This window comes from Lathyrus oleraceus, chromosome 5, assembly GCF_024323335.1.
Source record: "Lathyrus oleraceus cultivar Zhongwan6 chromosome 5, CAAS_Psat_ZW6_1.0, whole genome shotgun sequence".
NCBI lineage: Eukaryota > Viridiplantae > Streptophyta > Magnoliopsida > Fabales > Fabaceae > Lathyrus > Lathyrus oleraceus.
The window spans coordinates 515,454,628-515,463,636 of NC_066583.1; the positions used below are offsets into that span (position 1 = coordinate 515,454,628).

Consider the following 9,009-nt stretch of genomic DNA (forward strand, 5'->3'; position numbering starts at 1 on the left):
TCACACTTGTTTCTCAACAGTTTAAACTTCAATATGAATAGTTATGGTCCAAATATCCATCTTATTTTATGTTTTAATATAATAGTTTACATTAATTCATTGAAATGTCTCATATGGTTTCACTTTATTTCCAATCTTTTTTCGGTTTGTTATGTGATAAAAAAGAATATGTTATTATTGCAAAAGGAAGACGTTCTCTTTGTAATATATATTGGGGACTTCTTAATGTACCCTATATATTACTAGGGCACCATGTGAAAATACTAAAATATTCTCTGAGTCCGGAGATGCGTCTCCGGATGCATCCCAAACACACACTACTTAGGCCAATTATGAGTGATGCTCTAGGAGTGTACCTTTTTTGACCCGAAGATGCATCTCCATAATCTGTCCGTAGATGCATATAAGTAACATTTTGAAATAGAAACAGAAGCAGAAAACCATAAAGTTATATTTTGACAAAATATAATTTCCATTAGTAATATAAAATCAGAATTACATAGGTGATATTAACATAAAAGAAAACATTACATTTCAATATTCAGGTGGACGGTTCAACATCTTCACAATATCTTCGATCGATCTTGAGATCATCTCTTCCAACTCAACCAAAACTTTTGTTTCGAAAGGGAAAAATGTATTCCACACAGCCCTTACATATGCATTTGTCTTGAGCTCATAGTTGTTGAACTTAACCTTGCCTTCATTGTTAATTGACAATGAAGGGTACTCGAGCTTCACAATTTTTCGATTATCTCTTAATGTAGGAGATTATACACTTCACATTACAAATATGCAAAAGAGGTGTACTCATTGATCTTAAACTTTTGTCCGGGTGTTGCACTAGAGAATGAGACATTTGCGACATACATGATGATGTTTATTTGTGACATTTGCGGAATTTTTTTGTTTGTAAGAAATAAAAAACAAGAGCCTAAATTTATAGAAGTTGTAGACAAATGTGGACCTAAAAATTATATCATGTATTAGTGTTGATTTCAGAGATACATTTCTAGTACCACCCTATTATCTGATTCCAGAGATAAATCTCTAGAACTTCTATTGAACCAGGCAGAAAACAGAAGTTGTGTGTTTTGTTTGGCAAATGAAAAAAAAATTTGGCAAACATCAAAATGTATTAAAATATTTGAAGTTGTATATATTACACTTTATTAATATTAATATAAAATTACATGTAATTAATTGATAACGGAAAAGTAAAATGGAACAAAAGATTTGTTGCCGAGTAAATCTATAAGTATGGGTGGTACCCACTTTGCCTTTCGTGCATTTTATTCTCTTTCAATGTTGCTCAATTTGGATAACTCTTGCATCCTTTTCCACAAATTGGTTTGTCCAAGTCTCGACTTTTTTTGTTGAATGATTCTTCCACTCCACTGATGTAAGTGGTGTAGGGCATTCCGGTTTCAAATAAACTTAAACAAAGTTCCATGATTTTTAAAGCCATCAAATACACATAATACGAGCATTTGAATTTTGAGGTGGAGCAGTGCGTAGTGGAAAAAATGTTTCCGAATAACCGTATCTTGTAAGATCTATACACATTATATCATGTGCACTTGCTATGAGATGACCCCTTTCAGATAAGCACATCCATTTTTCCTCCAGTTTCGGTCCATTAATGCAAGGACAAGAGACTCCTAAATTGCAACAAAACTTTCTTTCTTTCCGTAAAGTCGTGCGTATTTTTCTTTGTGGGTCCTTAACTCATGGGTAAGTTGATGGCGGACAATGGTCTGATTATCTTCTCATTTACCGAGTAAAGCAGAAACAACTCGATGACCGTAATTACCATCACCCTCAACATTGGCAATCCGTTAGATGTATTTGTGCATAAAAACTGACATCTCGTCAATGAGTGACAATTTTGATGGAGGTGGTTTTTTAATGTGAGTCCCTTTAAAAATACTTTTTTGAGATTTTGGAGTTAATGAGTCTGAGAAACTTTTTCAACATGTTTAAAATATAAAGAAGACTGCACCGTTGAATTGTCACTTAGTGTAGGCTTGACCTTCTTCGGAGCACCTTTTTATTTTACCGGTTGAGAGGATGGTTTCAAGTAACTGGTTTTTGGATAATCAAACTTCATCAATTGTTCTTTTATGTGGAAATTCATATTGTCATCGACTTTCAAAAATGTCTTTTGTATCACTTTCCATTCAGTAAAGATAGAGATATTTGATTTACCATCTTTCATGACACCATTATCATCAAACATAAGCCTTTTCCAATGAATGCAAACTTCATCCATTCTTAACAGGCTATCAAGTTTCACCTTCTTTGCTATAAGACAAGCACATGGGAGACCATAGATTTTCACAATTGTGCAACCACACTTTGCGCTATCAGAGCCTTCAGTATCAAGACGTTTAGCTTCGTGAAAAATATAATTCAAACTTGTCTCAAACTTGCTGGTTCTAGATCATTTTGTTCACAGAGTCTCAATCTCTACACAAATCGCAATTACTATTTCTCAACCAATTCTTCAATCTAGCATGGGCAGAATCAACTCGGTTTGTTATTGTATTCCCAAGGTGTCTGACTTGATCGGTCCATGCACAAACAATTTTCGCCTTTACCTGGTCTAGAATTGTGCTTTCAACCTATTTTAACAAATCTGGGTATTTTGCGCACACCTTCCTGAAATGTATAATGGAATCGGCATATAACTTTTAATAGAAGAATTTATTATAACCACTCATGCATCCATTATTTTTTCCATTATCACATCCGCCTTCACCATTTTTCCATCTTTGGTCTTCATTTGTTTCGTCAGATGTTTTAAAAACCGGATCGAACCGACCGATTCAATCGGTTGAACCTATCTATATTTAAAACACCTTTAGACAAATCTATATAAAGGTACACATATCCCTTCTCCTGAATTTTTTATTTTCTTAAGTGAGAGTTTCTATTCTCTTGTTAGTATCATCACCACTACCACCATCATCATCGTCTTCACCATGGCTTCATCAAAACTTATTCTTGCTCAAATGTCTATTCTTCAAGGGATTTCTCCTCCAAATCTCAAGAAAAAAGCTTCAACAAGAACTTCCTCAATTGCAAGATTCTCAAGCCCATTTATTTGGATGTAACGTATTTTAAATAGAATATTCTACAATATATACATGATTTCTTCAACATCCAGATCTTATATAAACATAAACAAACATGATATTATAAGAATTACAATGATATTCAATCTGAAAGTGATCTAAGTCAGATAACAAAAACAAATGGAAAAGATGACTATTAACTTAACTGCACATTCTATAAGCATAAAATATAAAATGATTTTTATATATAATGGCATATACCTTTAAACTAATTGCACATGACTTCCATTCCCGTCATTAACTTTCATCCATGTTATTTGGACAACACTTTCTAAGCCACAAATAAATCCATATTTTACACATAATGATAACTTTGCACTGTTAAACAAAACAACAATTTTATACGTTTATCACCCGCACTAAGGGCCCGTTTGTTTTGGCTTTTTTTAAAAATGATTTTTATAGTGTTATATATTTTAACGTAAAAAAATTTTACAAAAAAACTTTTCATAAAAGCTTCAAATGAAAATTTTGTTTGAATAGTTATTCTTAAAATGTTATTTTAGGTATTTTATCATTTTATCAAAACTTTCTTTGGATACCAAAATTTCAAAAAATCACTTAATTTTGAAGCTATTTCAAATAGCTTTTTCTAAAAATCATTTTTGATATACAATTTTTTTTAAAAATTATGATTTTGACTATGTTTTAATCTTCAATAATGTATATTTATGTTATACAATGAATAATTCAATCTTTTAATTTATAAAAAATAAATTTTGAAAAACTTGTAATATTTTGAAAAATATTTTTGTAAAATCCATTTTCAAAAATACAAAGAAAAAATCTATTTCTTTAAAGCTAAAAGCCCTAAATATCCAAATCCTATAGTTAGGAAGAGGGTGATATCAAACTCTGAATGCAGTCTACTATGCCACCATACCTTGAGACATCTAGGTCAAAAAAAACCTTGAACCATTAAAACTCTTTTCAAGCGGAACAAACTGAAAAGTACCAATCATCCTTGGATCATATACAATCAACTGCGGACGAACAAAAGGCCTTTTAATTTGAAGCAACAGTTGGCCATCCTCATAAACATATACCACTTTGGTCCAGGAATAGCGCATACTAGGATCTTTCAAGTATGAAATAGTGAACAATTTAGTCCAAGACTCTTTATTTCCATATTCCTTCATAAGCCAAACATCATGACCACAAAGCACGCACAAGCAATCCGCGAACACGTCCAAGGTGAAGAAGTTGTCATTGACCTCTTTATTATCGGGCAGCAAAACTTCCTGATAAGACTCATTGCCCAAATCAAAAGATACAATAAACGGTGGACTTGACCTAGGCCAACGTTGAGCCAACCAATTGATTGTGCCACTCACATATTTTCCAGATTTCTGCTCGTGGTCGGTAGCTTTTGGGAAGTCACCGATGTTTTTCCAAAATTTGGTACCCAGAGTGTGGACCTTCACTTGAGTTTTCTCAATAACCACCACTTTATAATTATCAGTAACAGAGTCATAGCCAAAACCATATGTTACTCTATGACGATGATGTAGCTTTTGTAAAACTGTAATTCATTTGATTTTCCAATGGAAGGGTTCCATAATTGAATGAATTCCTGATGGGCAAGACAGAGGATGCCATTGCAAGAGCCAACAATATTCATTGGCCAGTTACAATTGTTTGAATGATGCCAGAGTTGGTTGACGTTAGTAGTTACAGCAGTGTTGAAAAAGAAGTTTGGTGGATGCATAGTGAGAATGCCCACATAAGGGAAGCCTAAAGAGTTGAGGGAGTGCGTGGTTGAATTGGTAAGGTGCTTTCTGGCGAATTTGGGATCATCAGATATTAAAGAATTCCATGATTTGCAAACGCATCGAAATTGGAGAAGGAGTTTGACAGGTGACCTAGAGAGAATTTCTGTTATGAGATCAAAAGGAAGGGTGGGGAGTAAATCCATGATGTTAGGGTTTCGTCTGAAGGGAAGAAATCATCCTATCTAAGCGCAAGTAGTATGAGAATGGAAAGATAATATCATACTGCAAATTAGGAATAGAAATATCTAGGCTTTATGTCTCAGTGGGTAGTGGCGTCAAATCATGTTAGACTTTTTTCTTCTTTCATAGTAAATTGAAAACGTTGAAGTTATATTCAAAATTTATTTATTTATAAAATTTCATACTATTGAATTAATGTATGTAAATAGCATTAGTTTTTTTTTTTAAAAAGTCTTTATAGTTTATTTTTTATTAAATTAATTTTTATAAAATTGATTTTAATTAATAATAAATTAATTTTAATAAAAAATTTCCTAAGGATTCAAATGCCTCATAATAATCTACTAAATTTTTTATTAGTTCATGTTTAATTACAACTTTCAAAGTCTTTTTCTAGTGTTTCGATAACTAATTTGTTTTTTATGTGACGTTGGTTGAGTTGTTTTTTCTTAAATTAGAAAAAAGTTACTACAGGGTAAAAAAAAACTCCAATGACGTGATAAATACGTGCTAAAAAAAAGGTTGTAGTTATATATTTAAAATAATAAAAAAATTAAAAGTAATGTGAGAAGTTGAAAATTTTTTAAAAAATATTATTGCGTAGAAAATATGCCGCAATATTTTATTTAAGTAAAAAAGACAAAGACGTCAGATTTCAAAAAGAAGAACACTGAAATTTTTAAAAATTGAGTTGTATCATAGAAAACACGTCGCAAACGAGTTTTAGAAAATCAAAAATAGGGAAAATTTGTCATAACGTATTGATGGGGTGCATGTATTGACTGATAGCTTTTATGTAGCGACGTGTAATTCACGTCGCAACGGTTATGATCGTTCTGACACTATAGTGATTCCGACATGTTATTCACGTCACTACCCAATTGATACTTTTTTTTGCGACTTGAATAACATGACACTGATGTGGAATTTTGATGTTTTACATTTGTTCACTTATGTGTCAAGTATGTGAAAGATATTCTAACACTTAGGTTATCAGTTGTTGGTCAATTGTCAGTAACTTATGTTTTTATCAAAGTGTATCTTTTCCTTCAACTTTATTTATGACTCTCTACGCTCTTACTCTCAACCAGTTTGTTCACTATGTCCAATAATCCTAGTTCATAAGATCCTAAGTTAGAGTTTTTTTAAGACTTTTATGTCTTCTGATCCTTTAGTTATATTAGTAGATTTAACCAATCATGTTTAGTTAAGCTAAGAAATATGGATTCTTTCTTAAATGTTCTTATCTTAACAAAAACAATTGGATTATCTTTAGGAATCAATATTCATGGATAAAATTAAATTCTATTTTATTTACCCTTTAATGGTGTCTTTTACGGTTGTGTAATTTAAATTCTTTATTGAATTTATTTTTACTCACAACTCAATATTGGTTGGAAATGTTAGAACACGATTTTAACCTCGCTCTTCTTGGTGGATCAAAAGATATGGACGCAAGTGATAAATGGATGCAAGAAGAAAATAAAAAGGCATTTTCATTATTAAAAAGGGGGGAGGTACAAAGACTAATTTCCTCATATAGAATAAAATGAAACACATCGCCTAATCTTCTCCAAATTCCTTTAGGAAATAAGCACAACAATTGAGAAAGTTTGACCAGCCAAAGGGAAACTCATCAGCATCTGAACCACAATCAGATGGTGGATTCAAGCTTTTACGAAGTCTCCTCTTCTTCTTTGCCACATATGATTTGCTCACCTTCAGTACCCTTGTTGATGAATCTCTCATTGTTCCTGGACCTTCTACCTTTTTGGATTGACACTTCAGCCTTCTTGCAGCATCTTCATTAATCGCCTTGTTAACTTCACTTGGAATTCCCTCTTTGAAGTTTTTGGGAGAATCACCCATTGCTTCTTCTTTGAAGAAGTGTGTTAAGTTTAAATGGAATATGATATTCCTTGTGTCAAAACTCTGCTAGTTTTGGTTAAAGTAAAATCAGTTTTGGATATTGTGCACCAATGGTCTTCAGAGAGAAATAAATTAATGTATTCAAACACGTCTTTCCATACTTGACTACCCCATTCCTCTAAAAGCCTAGCTGAAAGAATCTATTTTGACCATCTTGAGAAGTGTAGGAGTTGTTTATGACCCGTTCCAATCAATTCTCAAATCTTTTCAAATATTTCATCTAAAGGGGAAATCAAATATGTTTTTAAACTATTTTTGTTATGTTTTGATTACATCTCAAACATGGTTCTTTTATACATTTTTTTGACATCTATTTTAAGAAAATATTTTTCTTTAGTGTCTTTTCTATTTTCTTGTTTTTTTTGTTGATGATAAAATGGGGAGTAGATATAGAAGTATTTAAGCACCTGAAATCTAACAATTATTATCTTGCTTAAATTCTGAAGAATTATATATGCGCTTTAAATGTTTAAATTTAATTAACCTAGATATGACTTAGGGAGAGTTTACAAACCTAACTCTATGGACTATTAGACTCAGGAAAAACTTGCAAACCTCAAACCCTGCAGCCAACTAGTTAATTAAATTATCAACCATTGTTCTTAAATACTTATGTTTGTCATCATCAAAAATGGGAAGATTGTTGTAACAAAATTGGTTTGTCCCATATCCTTTGGGTTTTTTATGATTACAAAGTATTTAAAGAACAATATGATATACTAATGTTTGTTCAAGTCTACAAGACCATAAACTAAAATTCACATTAAACTCAAGTACTAGTTTTGACTCTGGACATCCAAAGAGAAACGTGAAGATCATATTATGATGTATCAGAAGCTGGAGAACTAACTCTGAAGAAGTCATCTTTCAAAGAGGTTAATATTGAAAGATCAGACTCTAAAGGAGTCAGGCTCTAAAGAAAAGACTTTGGAGAATTCTGCTTCTGGTGATCAGAATTTGAGTTAGTCAGAGCGCATGAACCAAGATGACAATGGTAGATCAATGTTCATCTATGAACACACTTTATCATGTGATGACCTAAACTCTAGTTTCTTCATAGAGTCTACTGAGATACAACTACTAATTCCTTTTGTAGCAAAGGTTTTTCAAATTAGGTTTTCCCTAACCTTACAGTTTGGTGAAACATCCCAACGTCTCCTAATGTCTCTTTTGAAGCTTCTCAGAGGAATATACGTTTGCATCTTCAACAAATTTTTTCTTCATTATTTAAAGAACTAAAAGACTTGAAGATCAATACACAATAATAGACAAGATACACGCATACACACTAAACATTCTAAACGATTGACAACTAAAGAGAAGTTACTCTATCAAAGTTTTAGCACAAGCTAAACGTAGGATTTCTTATCCTTGTATATCTTATAAATCCCTAAGTCTTAAATGAATCCTATTGTGCTGTATTATTTATACACCTCTTATTGTATATCAAGTGTATTCACCCAATAATTATTTATCTATTAGGTAGATTGTTAGAAGTCTCATACTTGTGTGTGTGAGCGAGGAAGTCTTGAGCTTGTATGCTTGAGCAAGGAAGTCTCATACTTGTGTATATGAGCAAGGAAGTCTTGATCTTGTGTGCTTGAGCAAGGAAGTCTCTTACTTGTGTGTTTGAGCAAAGGAAGTCCCTTGCTGTGTGCTTGAGTAAATTGTAATCTTATGTGTTTATAGTGAAAATCTCTAGTAAGTACAAGGGGACTGGATTACTCTCGATTTATAAGAGGAACCATGATAATTATGTGTGTTATTATTCTTTCTTGCACTTTATATTTGGTTTTTATCTCTAACTAACTTAGATTCAATAACAGTGTATTTAGAATTTGACTTAAGAGTTTTAAAAGAAAGAAAAAATCCAACATTATTCACCCCCCCCCTTTCTCGTGTTTTTCTCATCTTCAGTTTTCACCCAAAAAATCAAACAAAGCTTTAATTGGTTTGTCTCTAAGCCAAACCGAGATGTTGTATGAACTTAT

General features: G+C 32.2%; 1 pseudogene; it reads right to left on the reverse strand.

Annotated features, from left to right (window-relative positions):
• Nucleotides 1–534: 534 nt before the first annotated feature.
• LOC127081748 (F-box/kelch-repeat protein At3g23880-like) lies at nt 535–5,137 on the reverse strand (annotated as a pseudogene).
• Between the last annotated feature and the right edge of the window lie 3,872 nt (nt 5,138–9,009).